At 42.1% G+C, this 14,686-nt stretch overlaps 1 long non-coding RNA gene across 1 annotated transcript; it reads right to left on the bottom strand.

Moving 5' to 3' along the window:
• Nucleotides 1-6,124: 6,124 nt before the first annotated feature.
• On the bottom strand, nucleotides 6,125-7,124 carry LOC125561032. Its single transcript, XR_007307029.1, has 2 exons — nucleotides 7,012-7,124; nucleotides 6,125-6,526 (listed from the first exon to the last, which is right to left on the bottom strand). It is a non-coding gene; the product is annotated as an uncharacterized LOC125561032 (long non-coding RNA).
• Between the last annotated feature and the right edge of the window lie 7,562 nt (nucleotides 7,125-14,686).

The following is a 14,686-nucleotide window of genomic DNA, read 5'->3' as shown; positions in this document are numbered from 1 at the left end:
ATTGTTAGTCACCTTGTTAGTGACATTGTTATTCACCTTGTTAGTGACATTGTTAGTCACCTTTTTAGTTCGTTAGTCACCTTGTTAGTGACGTTGTTAGTCACCTTGTTAGTGACATTTTTAGTCACCTTGTTAGTCACTTTGTTAGTCACTTTGTTATTCACCTTGTTTTAGAAGCACGTCTTGTTAGAGGTAACACATGCAAGCGTTCGTAGTTTTAGCCTTCGTAGGTTAAGCGTTCCTATTTCCGTTGAATGTTCCGAATAATAAACCAACCAAAAATCCTTGTTTAGAAGCGCGTCTTGTTAGTAGCGTTGTTCATATCTTTTCTTCAGTGCTTAAAAGCAACTTTTCGTACTACATTCGTAACTAGACTATAAGAGGTCAGTTTCCTTGTCCGACACATGCCATCCCTCCCCTCTCCGTAAATAACCTGTGATGGAGGTAAATGGGCAAGACGATAAAGTTCCTTAATCTGTATGAGTTTGGTTTGATTCGGATCAATTGCTATCGAATAAAAGCCAATTGTCACGAGTGGTATTCTGTTAAATACTTTCTGGAAATTAGTGCGATCTCAATGTAGTTAACGTGGATAAAAGATCTTACTAAGACCCTTCATCTGTATGAGTTTGGTTTGATTCGGATTAATTGCTATCGAATAAAAGCCACTTGTCACGAGTGGTATTCTGTTATTTATTTTCTGGAAAATGGTCCGATCTCAATGTAATTAATGTGGATGAAAGATCTTACTAAGACCCTTCATCTATATGAGTTTGGTTTGATTCGGATCAATTGCTATCGAATAAAAGCCAATTGTCACGAGTGGTATTCTGTTAATTATTTCCTGGAAAATGGTGCGATCTCAATGTAATTAATGTGGATGAAAGATCTTATTAAGACCTTTCATCTATATGAGTTTGGTTTGATTCGGATCAATTGCTATCGAATAAAAGCCAATTGTCACGGGTGGTATTCTGTTAATTTCTTCCTGGAAATTGGTGCGATCTCAATGTAATTAATGTGAATGAAAGATCTTACTAAGACCCTTCATCTGTATGAGTTTGGTGAGGAGCCCTAGAGAGGAGAAAACGGTACCTGCGGGGATGCTTGTTCCCAGCATGCGTCAAGCATTTTCGTGTTAATCGAATATATTTTATGACTGCACTTTGATCGGTGCCAGGTGGGTACAGTGTGTATTTTCTATCGACACTTGGCCTCTATAAATTTTGGATTATGCTATGGGAATATGGTAGAACATAGCGCCAAATATTAATCAAAGCGCTCGCTCTATTGATTCAGTCTACAACATTTGACTCGTCGGCTAAGACCTCCTTTCCGATTTCATGATGTAATTTGAGGTGATTTCACTGAGGATTGACCCAAACAAAAGATGGTACGCACTTAATATTGACTTATGCCGTTTACGACCACGAAAATTTGTCAATATGAGGTTCTTTGAAGCATCCCGGCCGAAGCTATAAGATAACGTCGAAGGATGTGAGAGGACGCTTGCCGGCGATTCAGCTCCGATCAAATGGTTTTAAGCAGATTGCGTTGCCTGGAACAGGGCTAGAACGGAAGAAGTCTACGTCCTTTAAGCGTTTGGAGTAATCGGGGAGATTTCAGCAAGTAGGGATTCCTTCAGACTTCTAAACGTACTGCCGGGAATCGACAAGGAGATCAACCACGTTTATCCCAACCTATGCTCGAAAACACTGGCACAGCATGAAGTAAGAACGAAAGTGGAATCGCTTTCGTTAAAGATCGAAAAGCTAGAGAGAAATTTGGCGGACAAGAGTTTGGTATTGTAGCAATCAGCTGACAAATAATAACTTATCTTTAATAATTACATTTATGTTTTTGTTTGTAATAATTGTAATAATTATATTTTTGTATTTTGTTTTGGGCGGCACGCCTTGAAGACTTCATCTGAAACATATTGCTGGATATATTTTTTTCATATAGGAGGTTGTGCAATGTGCTTTATGTTCTCACTGTTGTTTTGGGCGGCACGCCTTGAAGACTTCATCTGAAACATATTGCTAAAAATATATTTTTTTCATATAGGAGGTTGTGTAATCAGGTAATGTGCTTTATGTTCTCACTGTTGTTTTGGGCGGCACGCCTTGAAGACTTCATCTGAAACATATTGCTGGATATATTTTTTTCATATAGGAGGTTGTGTAATCAGGTAATGTGCTTTATGTTCTCACTGTTGTTTTGGGCGGCACGCCTTGAAGACTTCATCTAAAACATATCGCTGAATATATATTTTTTCATATAGGAGGTTGTGTAATGTGCTTTGTGTTTTCACTGTTGTTTTGGGCGGCACGCCTTGAAGACTTCATCTGAAACATATTGCTGGATATATTTTTTTCATATAGGAGGTTGTGTAATCAGGTAATGTGCTTTATGTTCTCACTGTTGTTTTGGGCGGCACGCCTTGAAGACTTCATCTGAAACATATTGCTGGATATATTTTTTTTCATATAGGAGGTTGTGTAATCAGGTAATGTGCTTTATGTTCTCACTGTTGTTTTGGGCGGCACGCCTTGAAGACTTCAGCTGAAACATATTGCTGGATATATTTTTTTTCATATAGGAGGTTGTGTAATGTGCTTTATGTTCTCACTGTTGTTTTGGGCGGCACGCCTTGAAGACTTCATCTGAAACATATTGCTTAATATATTTTTTCCATATTGGAGGTTGTGTAATGTGCTTTGTGTTTTTACTGTTGTTTTGGGCGGCACGCCTTGAAGACTTCAGCTGAAACATATTGCTGGATATATTTTTTTTCATATAGGAGGTTGTGTAATGTGCTTTATGTTCTCACTGTTGTTTTGGGCGGCACGCCTTGAAGACTTCATCTGAAACATATTGCTTAATATATTTTTTTCATATAGGAGGTTGTGTAATGTGCTTTATGTTCTCACTGTTGTTTTGGGCGGCACGCCTTGAAGACTTCATCTGAAACATATTGCGGGATATATTTTTTTCATATAGGAGGTTGTGTAATCAGGTAATGTGCTTTATGTTCTCACTGTTGTTTTGGGCGGCACGCCTTGAAGACTTCAGCTGAAACATATTGCTTAATATATTTTTTCCATATTGGAGGTTGTGTAATGTGCTTTGTGTTTTTACTGTTGTTTTGGGCGGCACGCCTTGAAGACTTCATCTGAAACATATTGCTGGATATATTTTTTTCATATAGGAGGTTGTGTAATGTGCTTAATGTTCTCACTGTTGTTTTGGGCGGCACGCCTTGAAGACTTCAGCTGAAACATATTGCTGGATATATTTTTTTCATATAGGAGGTTGTGTAATGTGCTTAATGTTCTCACTGTTGTTTTGGGCGGCACGCCTTGAAGACTTCATCTGAAACATATTGCTTAATATATTTTTTTCATATTGGAGGTTGTGTAATGTGCTTTGTGTTTTCACTGTTGTTTTGAGCGGCACGCCTTGAAGACTTCAGCTGAAACATATTGCTGGATATATTTTTTTCATATAGGAGGTTGTGTAATGTGCTTTATGTTCTCACTGTTGTTTTGGGCGGCACGCCTTGAAGACTTCAGCTGAAACATATTGCTTAATATATTTTTCATATAGGAGGTTGTGTAATGTGCTTTATGTTCTCACTGTTGTTTTGGGCGGCACGCCTTGAAGACTTCATCTGAAACATATTCCTGGATATATTTTTTTCATATAGGAGGTTGTGTAATCAGGTAATGTGCTTTATGTTCTCACTGTTGTTTTGGGCGGCACGCCTTGAAGACTTCAGCTGAAACATATTGCTTAATATATTTTTTTTATATAGGAGGTTGTGTAATGTGCTTTGTGTTTTCACTGTTGTTTTGGGCGGCACGCCTTGAAGACTTCATCTGAAACATATTGCTGAATATATATTTTTTCATATAGGAAGTTGTGTAATGTGCTTTGTGTTTTCACTGTTGTTTTGGGCGGCACGCCTTGAAGACTTCATCTGAAACATATTGCTGGATATATTTTTTTCATATAGGAGGTTGTGTAATGTGCTTTATGTTCTCACTGTTGTTTTGGGCGGCACGCCTTGAAGACTTCAGCTGAAACATATTGCTGGATATATTTTTTTCATATAGGAATTTGTGTAATCAGGTAATGTGCTTTATGTTCTCACTGTTGTTTTGGGCGGCACGCCTTGAAGACTTCATCTGAAACATATTGCTGGATATATTTTTTTCATATAGGAATTTGTGTAATCAGGTAATGTGCTTTATGTTCTCACTGTTGTTTTGGGCGGCACGCCTTGAAGACTTCATCTGAAACATATTGCTGGATATATTTTTTTCATATAGGAGGTTGTGTAATCAGGTAATGTGCTTTATGTTCTCACTGTTGTTTTGGGCGGCACGCCTTGAAGACTTCATCTAAAACATATTGCTGAATTTATATTTTTTCATATAGGAGGTTGTGTAATGTGCTTTGTGTTTTCACTGTTGTTTTGGGCGGCACGCCTTGAAGACTTCAGCTGAAACATATTGCTGGATATATTTTTTTTCATATAGGAGGTTGTGTAATGTGCTTTATGTTCTCACTGTTGTTTTGGGCGGCACGCCTTGAAGACTTCATCTGAAACATATTGCTGGATATATTTTTCTCATATAGGAGGTTGTGTAATCAGGTAATGTGCTTTATGTTTTCACTGTTGTTTTGGGCGGCACGCCTTGAAGACTTCATCTGAAACATATTGCTGGATATATTTTTTTCATATAGGAGGTTGTGTAATGTGCTTTGTGTTTTCACTGTTGTTTTGAGCGGCACGCCTTGAAGACTTCATCTGAAACATATTGCTTAATATATTTTTTTCATATTGGAGGTTGTGTAATGTGCTTTGTGTTTTCACTGTTGTTTTGAGCGGCACGCCTTGAAGACTTGAGCTGAAACATATTGCTGGATATATTTTTTTCATATAGGAGGTTGTGTAATGTGCTTTATGTTCTCACTGTTGTTTTGGGCGGCACGCCTTGAAGACTTCATCTGAAACATATTGCTGGATATATTTTTTTCATATAGGAGGTTGTGTAATGTGCTTTATGTTCTCACTGTTGTTTTGGGCGGCACGCCTTGAAGACTTCATCTGAAACATATTGCTTAATATATTTTTTTCATATAGGAGGTTGTGTAATGTGCTTTATGTTCTCACTGTTGTTTTGGGCGGCACGCCTTGAAGACTTCAGCTGAAACATATTGCTTAATATATATTTTTCCATATTGGAGGTTGTGTAATGTGCTTTGTCTTTTTACTGTTCTTTTGGGCGGCACGCCTTGAAGACTTCATCTGAAACATATTGCTTAATATATTTTTTTCATATAGGAGGTTGTGTAATGTGCTTTATGTTCTCACTGTTGTTTTGGGCGGCACGCCTTGAAGACTTCATCTGAAACATATTGCTGGATATATTTTTTTCATATAGGAGGTTGTGTAATCAGGTAATGTGCTTTATGTTCTCACTGTTGTTTTGGGCGGCACGCCTTGAAGACTTCAGCTGAAACACATTGCTGGATATATTTTTTTTCATATAGGAGGTTGTGTAATGTGCTTTATGTTCTCACTGTTGTTTTGGGCGGCACGCCTTGAAGACTTCATCTGAAACATATTGCTTAATATATTTTTTTCATATAGGAGGTTGTGTAATGTGCTTTGTGTTTTCACTGTTGTTTTGGGCGGCACGCCTTGAAGACTTCAGCTGAAACATATTGCTGGATATATTTTTTTCATATAGGAGGTTGTGTAATCAGGTAATGTGCTTTATGTTCTCACTGTTGTTTTGGGCGGCACGCCTTGAAGACTTCATCTGAAACATATTGCTGGATATATTTTTTTTCATACAGGAATTTGTGTAATCAGGTAATGTGCTTTATGTTCTCACTGTTGTTTTGGGCGGCACGCCTTGAAGACTTCATCTGAAACATATTGCTGGATATATTTTTTTTCATAGAGGAGGTTGTGTAATGTGCTTTATGTTCTCACTGTAGTTTTGGGCGGCACGCCTTGAAGACTTCATCTGAAACATAATTGCTATGATTTAAAACCTGCAAATGAGATGTAATGAAGTTATCCAAACTAATAGCCAATCAAAGTATATGTAAATACCGTACTGTATTTATTTCATTTTCTCTACTTTCAAAACAACAGTTGAATGCAGTGTTTCAAAAGATCTGCAATACGGTTGACTATATACATCACAAAGGAAATCTCCACAATGACATCAAAGCCAATAACGTTTTAGTCGAGGAGCGGGAAGGGCAAAACTGCCCTGCTATCATCTACTTCGGGAAATGCTGCCGCAAGCACTTTGAAGCTCCATCATGAGAGAAGCTTTCGACCGCCGAATATACGGCCCAGAAGTTGGAGTCCCTGGCAGCAAGAATACCAACGCCATTGATGTGTTTTCAGTGGGATTTATGACGACTACTCCTCTTCAATTGGGTTTTTATAAAGGACGCTACAAATTTTTCTGCTTGAAAAAGACCATCACTCAGAGACCTTAGAGGAAAGATTAGAAAGAATGTGTAACCTGGACAAATATAAATTTGTAAGAAAAAAATTCAGCTTGTATGCTTTTTGCGCAGCTGGCGGTTTTATTTGGTCTCGGAAGTTGTTCGTTCGGTACTCGTATAGTTGTTGTTTGGTAAGCACAGGTAGCCCAGGCAATGGTTGCTTGTTCGTAGCACGGAATTCGGCTGTTCTGAGAGGGGACGAGTAAAGCGTTATTTGTGTGAAATGTTGTCAATAAAATTGCCTTAAAACTAAGAAGATGCCTTGTTGTTGTCAAATTCACGTGTAATGCACGATTTGGGGGGGGGGGGGGGGGTTCTTAACGGAATTTATGACTTCTCTCCCCCTACTAAGGAAAGCAACAAGGTTGGAGGCGCCATTTTCAGTAGCACTCAAATACCGTTGAAATTCGAGAGGAAAAAACAACAAACAAAATATTTTTATCTCGCAGACCTATGCCAGGGTACACTTACATTCGATATGTGGCAACACATCCGAGCTAAACTATTTTCCCTTGTCTCTAGCCGCATTTTAAAACGAGAAAGTAGCCACCAGCATCCTTGACCGACGCCGTTGGACGATTAGTTACGCTTGACCGCGCTGGGAAGAAACACAGGTAGCCCAGACAATGGTTGCTCTTGTTCGTAGCTCGGAATTCGGCTGTTCTGAGAGGGGACGAGTAAAGCGTTTTTGGTGAAATGTTGTCAATAAAATTAAGGCATGTTCTAAGTTTTAAGGCAATTTTATTGAAAACATTTCACAAAAAAGGCTTTACTCGTCCCCTCTCAGAACAGCCGAATTCCGAGTGTCTCTGTCCATGAGCGAAACGTGGCGAGTTTGGAGTCAGGAACACAAATCGTACTCCAGGCTCCGTGACGTTGAAAGATATAAACAGTAGTTGTGTTATTCGACCCCGCGCGTGCTGACAGATTTTATACACCTTTTGACCACTAATCCCTTGCTAAGGTGTATTTTTGCAAGTCTAAAATAGGTGTGCAAAACCATTTCAGGCCGGCTGGGGCTCCGGGATTCGGATCAATTGCTATCGAATAAAAGCCAATTGTCATGGGTGGTATTCTGTTAATTTCTTCCTAAAAATTGAAGCGATCTCAATGTAATTAATGTGAATTAAAGATCTTACTAAGACCCTTCATCTGTATAAGTTTGGTTTGATTCGGATCAATTGCTATCGAATAAAAGCCAATTGTCACGGGTGGTATTCTGTTAATTTCTTCCTGGAAAATGGTTCGATCTCAATGTAATTAACAAGGATGAGAGACCTTGCTAAGACCCTTTATCTGTGTGAGTTTGGTTTGATTCGGATCAATTGCTATGGAATTAAAGCCAATTGTCACGAGTGATATTTTGTTAATTTCTTCCTGGAAATTCGTGCGATCTCAATGTAATTAATGTGGATGAAAGATCTTACTAAGACCCTTCATCTGTATGAGTTTGGTTTCATTCGGATCAATTGCTATTGAATTAAAGCCAATTGTCACGAGTGGTATTTTGTTAATTTCTTCCTGGAAAATGGTGCGATCTCAATGTTATTAATGTCGATGAAAGATCTTACAAAACCCTTCATTTCTATGAGTTTGGTTTGATTCGGATTAATTGCTATCGAATAAAAGCCAATTGTCACGAGTGGTATTCTGTTAATTTTTTCCTGGAAATTGGTGCGATCTCAATGTAATTAACGTGGATGAAAGATCTTACGAAGACCGGGATTAGGGCAAATCAGTGACCCATACTTTTCGAGCACGGCGCCCTAAACTTGAAAAATATGTAAATATATTATAAGTATTTTATTAGGTTAACGTCTAATCTTGTTACTGGAAAAATATCAAAAGTGTTCTATTCTAAGTGTTCTATTAAGTTATGGTGGTAAATGCAAAAACCGTCCGTAATTGGGGCAATACACTGTAGTATGTATTGAAAGCCTCATTAGAAATAAATTTTCTAGCACCCCCCACCATATCTTAGTATGAATGAATAAGTGCCGCATTCCTTGACAGCGCCCTAAATGTATGTAAATAACACCGCGATACTAAACAGAATACCAAAGAAACCCGTGGAGTTTTAACCCGCAGCGAGTTTTAGGTTTTTTTTTTTTTTACAAAAGTATTATTTATTTCCCCTCGAGGTCTCAAACCTCGTTACCAAGTGACTTAGGTAACCGGAATGAAATAGTATGAAATGAACATTTACTTTCATGTTTCTCAGAATATAGAATTGCACGAAGTTGCGTATAAGGATTTGATCTAAGGATTTAATTACACAAATACTTTTCATGTTTATGGTATGACATTTCTTTCCTGCTTCGTAAAATCTAAGCTGCTGATAAATGCCGACAACAAACTTATAATTGTTAAACAATGAAGCAAATTAATGATTACGCTATTTTTATAGTGCTAAAGTATTGAGTTAAATTGTACGTTTGTATCTAACAAGCGATTGAGAAAAAGCCTATGTGTGATGGAAGAAAATTATTGTCACGAACGGTCTTCAAATAGTAGCTGTCACACGAGAGGTTTTGTCCCGGGTGGTTGTCACCAGTGGTTGTCACGAGTGGTTGTCACCAGTGGTTGTCACGAGTGGTTGTCACGAGTGGTTGTCACCAGTGGTTTTGTCACGAGTGGTTGTCACGAGTGGTTGTCACCAGTGGTTGTCACGAGTGGTTGTCACGAGTGGCTGTCACGAGTGGTTGTCACCAGTGGTTGTCACCAGTGGTTGTCACGAGTGGTTGTCACGAGTGGTTGTCACGAGTGGTTGTCACCAGTGGTTGTCACCAGTGGTTGTCACCAGTGGTAAAAAACGTTTTGAGTCTAGTAGCTCGAAATAGCCACTTATGTGCCGGCAATTACAAAGGATCCGAAACCTAGGTTCGGTTGAGCTCAACCATTCCAGGAGGCATGGTTGAGCGTACTCAACCGAGGTTACAGGCAAATCTGTTGACAGTTCTTGTCAGCTATCGCTTCCCGATCTCAGTCATTTATCAAATAGTGTTTACTCAATAGTCATGAGATTACCACATGTTTTCTAGATCTCCGCATTTTGCTGGACATTTTACACAATACTTTACAATAAACTCGTTTTCAAGTCAAGGGACTGCGAATCCCTGACGTACTAGCACAAAAAAACTCAACGAAAACGACAAACATAAGAGAAAACATCAGGCAAGGTGGTCCCTAAAAGATCATCTTGAATTATCGTGAATCTTGTATGCAGAAGCCACCACATAATAACAAGAACGGCCAGGAAAATCACAATAATCGCAGCAGCAATTTGACCTCAGAATTCAAATTGATAACACCGGCGTTGTTCCAGCTGAATGATCAACCGAGGTTAAGTTTTCAAGTGTAAACGCATTTCTCCTAACCGGGGTTCAGTTAACCACAAACTGAACCTAGGTTGACGCTCAAGTGTAAACACAGCATTAGAAAAAAAAAATCAAAAAGCCCAAACTGTCGCGATCTCGTACCAGAACAATGAATACAATACACCAAAAACTTGGCAAATTTGGCAGAGTCGAATTCCAGTTTTTGGTGTATTGTATCACAGCATTAGAAAGGTACGCCTGCGCGCTCTACCCGCTAAAGGTCCCTAGTGGTCGCAGTTCTGCTCGATGTGTTATCGCAGCTTGGGTGACGGGTTTACTGCTTACTGCCCTAGCAGTAGGTGCCATTTACATGGTTCCAGTAATGTATCGTACACAATGCGACGCCGCGCCGACCTTTCCCACAAATATATAATCCTAGGGTTTAGCGTGTGCGTATAACTTGCCTTTTGTCGTCCTTATCACCCCTCGCGGTTACGCTATTATTGCTTCGCAAAAGTCAACAGGTCTGTCCTGAACACCAGGCTTCGCCCAGGGAGAACGCATGCAGATACCAACACGTAACTAGCCCGATGCAGATACCAACACGTAACTAGCCCGATGCAGATACCAACACGTAACTAGCCCGATGCAGATACCAACACGTAACTAGCCCGATGCAGATACTAACACGTAACTAGTCCGATGCAGATACCAACACGTAACTAGCCCGATGCAGATACTAACACGTAACTAGTCCGATGCAGATACCAACACGTAACTAGCCCGATGCAGATACCAACACGTAACTAGCCCGATGCAGATACCAACACGTAACTAGCCCGATGCAGATACTAACACGTAACTAGTCCGATGCAGATACCAACACGTAACTAGCCCGATGCAGATACCAACACGTAACTAGCCCGATGCAGATACCAACACGTAACTAGCCCGATGCAGATACCAACACGTAACTAGCCCGATGCAGATACCAACACGTAACTAGCCCGATGCAGATACTAACACGTAACTAGCCCGATGCAGATACCAACACGTAACTAGCCCCATGCAGATACCAACACGTAACTAGCCCGATGCAGATACCAACACGTAACTAGCCCGATGCAGATACCAACACGTAACTAGCCCCATGCAGTTACCAACACGTAACTAGCCCGATGCAGATACCAACACGTAACTAGCCCGATGCAGATACCAACACGTAACTAGCCCCATGCATATACCAACACGTAACTAGCCCCATGCAGATACCAACACGTAACTAGCCCGATGCAGATACCAACACGTAACTAGCCCCATGCATATACCAACACGTAACTAGCCCCATGCAGATACCAACACGTGACTAGCCCCATGCAGATACCAACACGTAACTAGCCCGATGCAGATACCAACACGTAACTAGCCCGATGCAGATACCAACACGTAACTAGCCCCATGCAGATACCAACACGTAACTAGCCCGATGCAGATACCAACACGTAACTAGCCCGATGCAGATACTAACACGTAACTAGTCCGATGCAGATACCAACACGTAACTAGCCCGATGCAGATACCAACACGTAACTAGCCCGATGCAGATACCAACACGTAACTAGCCCGATGCAGATACCAACACGTAACTAGCCCGATGCAGATACTAACACGTAACTAGTCCGATGCAGATACCAACACGTAACTAGCCCGATGCAGATACCAACACGTAACTAGCCCGATGCAGATACCAACACGTAACTAGCCCGATGCAGATACCAACACGTAAATAGCCCGATGCAGATACCAACACGTAACTAGCCCGATGCAGTTACCAACACGTAACTAGCCCGATGCAGATACCAACACGTAACTAGCCCGATGCAGATACCAACACGTAACTAGCCCCATGCAGATACCAACACGTAACTAGCCCGATGCAGATACCAACACGTAACTAGCCAGATGCAGATACCAACACGTAACTAGCCCCATGCAGATACCAACACGTAACTAGCCCCATGCAGATACCAACACGTAACTAGCCCGATGCAGATACCAACACGTAACTAGCCCCATGCAGATACCAACACGTAACTAGCCCCATCCAGATACCAACACGTAACTAGCCCGATGCAGAAACCAACACGTAACTAGCCCCATGCAGTTACCAACACGTAACTAGTCCGATGCAGATACCAACACGTAACTAGCCCGATGCAGATACCAACACGTAACTAGCCCCATGCAGATACCAACACGTAACTAGCCCGATGCAGATACCAACACGTAACTAGCCCCATGCAGATACCAACACGTAACTAGCCCGATACAGATACCAACACGTAACTAGCCCCATGCAGATACCAACACGTAACTAGCCCGATGCAGATACCAACACGTAACTAGCCCGATGCAGATACCAACACGTAACTAGCCCGATGCAGATACCAACACGTAACTAGCCCCATGCAGATACCAACACGTAACTAGCCCGATGCAGATACCAACACGTTACTAGCCCCATGCAGATACCAACACGTAACTAGCCAGATGCAGATACTAACACGTAACTAGCCCGATGCAGATACCAACACGTAACTAGCCCCATGCAGATACCAACACGTAACTAGCCCGATGCAGATACCAACACGTAACTAGCCCCATGCAGATACCAACACGTAACTAGCCCGATGCAGATACCAACACGTAACTAGCCCGATGCAGATACCAACACGTAACTAGCCCGATGCAGATACCAACACGTAACTAGCCCGATGCAGATACCAACACGTAACTAGCCCCATGCAGTTACCAACACGTAACTAGCCCCATGCAGATACCAACACGTAACTAGCCCGATGCAGATACCAACACGTAACTAGCCCCATGCAGATACCAACACGTAACTAGCCCGATGCAGATACCAACACGTAACTAGCCCCATGCAGATACCAACACGTAACTAGCCCCATGCAGATACCAACACGTAACTAGCCCCATGCAGAAACCAACACGTAACTAGCCCCATGCAGTTACCAACACGTAACTAGCCCCATGCAGATACCAACACGTAACTAGCCCCATGCAGTTACCAACACGTAACTAGCCCCATGCAGATACCAACACGTAACTAGCCAGATGCAGATACCAACACGTAACTAGCCCCATGCAGATACCAACACGTAACTAGCCCGATGCAGATACCAACACGTAACTAGCCCCATGCAGATACCAACACGTAACTAGCCCCATGCAGAAACCAACACGTAACTAGCCCGATGCAGATACCAACACGTAACTAGCCCGATGCAGATACCAACACGTAACTAGCCCCATGCAGATACCAACACGTAACTAGCCCCATGCAGATACCAACACGTAACTAGCCCCATGCAGATACCAACACGTAACTAGCCCCATGCAGATACCAACACGTGACTAGCCCCATCCAGATACCAACACGTAAGTAGCCCGATGCAGATACCAACACGTAACTAGCCCCATGCAGATACCAACACGTGACTAGCCCCATCCAGATACCAACACGTAACTAGCCCCATGCAGATACCAACACGTGACTAGCCCCATCCAGATACCAACACGTAACTAGCCCGATGCAGATACCAACACGTAACTAGCCCCATGCAGATACCAACACGTAACTAGCCCGATGCAGATACCAACACGTAACTAGCCCGATACAGATACCAACACGTAACTAGTCCGATGCAGATACCAACACGTAACTAGCCCCATGCAGATACCAACACGTAACTAGCCCCATGCAGAAACCAACACGTAACTAGCCCCATGCAGATACCAACACGTAACTAGCCCCATGCAGATACCAACACGTAACTAGCCCCATGCAGATACCAACACGTAACTAGCCCGATGCAGATACCAACACGTAACTAGCCCCATGCAGATACCAACACGTAACTAGCCCCATGCAGATACCAACACGTAACTAGCCCGATGCAGATACCAACACGTAACTAGCCCGATGCAGATACCAACACGTAACTAGCCCCATGCAGATACCAACACGTAACTAGCCCCATGCAGATACCAACACGTAACTAGCCCCATGCAGATACCAACACGTAACTAGCCCGATGCAGATACCAACACGTAACTAGCCCCATGCAGAAACCAACACGTAACTAGCCCGATGCAGATACCAACACGTAACTAGCCCCATGCAGAAACCAACACGTAACTAGCCCGATGCAGATACCAACACGTAACTAGCCCGATGCAGATACCAACACGTAACTAGCCCCATGCAGATACCAACACGTAACTAGCCCCATGCAGATACCAACACGTAACTAGCCCCATGCAGATACCAACACGTAACTAGCCCGATGCAGATACCAACACGTAACTAGCCCGATACAGATACCAACACGTAACTAGTCCGATGCAGATACCAACACGTAACTAGCCCCATGCAGATACCAACACGTAACTAGCCCCATGCAGATACCAACACGTAACTAGCCCGATGCAGATACCAACACGTAACTAGCCCCATGCAGATACCAACACGTAACTAGCCCCATGCAGATACCAACACGTAACTAGCCCGATGCAGATACCAACACGTAACTAGCCCGATGCAGATACCAACACGTAACTAGCCCCATGCAGATACCAACACGTAACTAGCCCGATGCAGATACCAACACGTAACTAGCCCGATGCAGATACCAACACGTAACTAGTCCGATGCAGATACCAACACGTAACTAGCCCCATGCAGATACCAACACGTAACTAGCCCCATGCAGATACCAACACGTAACTAGCCCCATGCAGATACC

The sequence above is a fragment of the Nematostella vectensis genome, chromosome 2, assembly GCF_932526225.1.
Source record: "Nematostella vectensis chromosome 2, jaNemVect1.1, whole genome shotgun sequence".
NCBI lineage: Eukaryota > Metazoa > Cnidaria > Anthozoa > Actiniaria > Edwardsiidae > Nematostella > Nematostella vectensis.
Note: the sequence above shows the minus strand (reverse complement) of the source record. Positions and strands in the feature narration are given on the sequence as shown.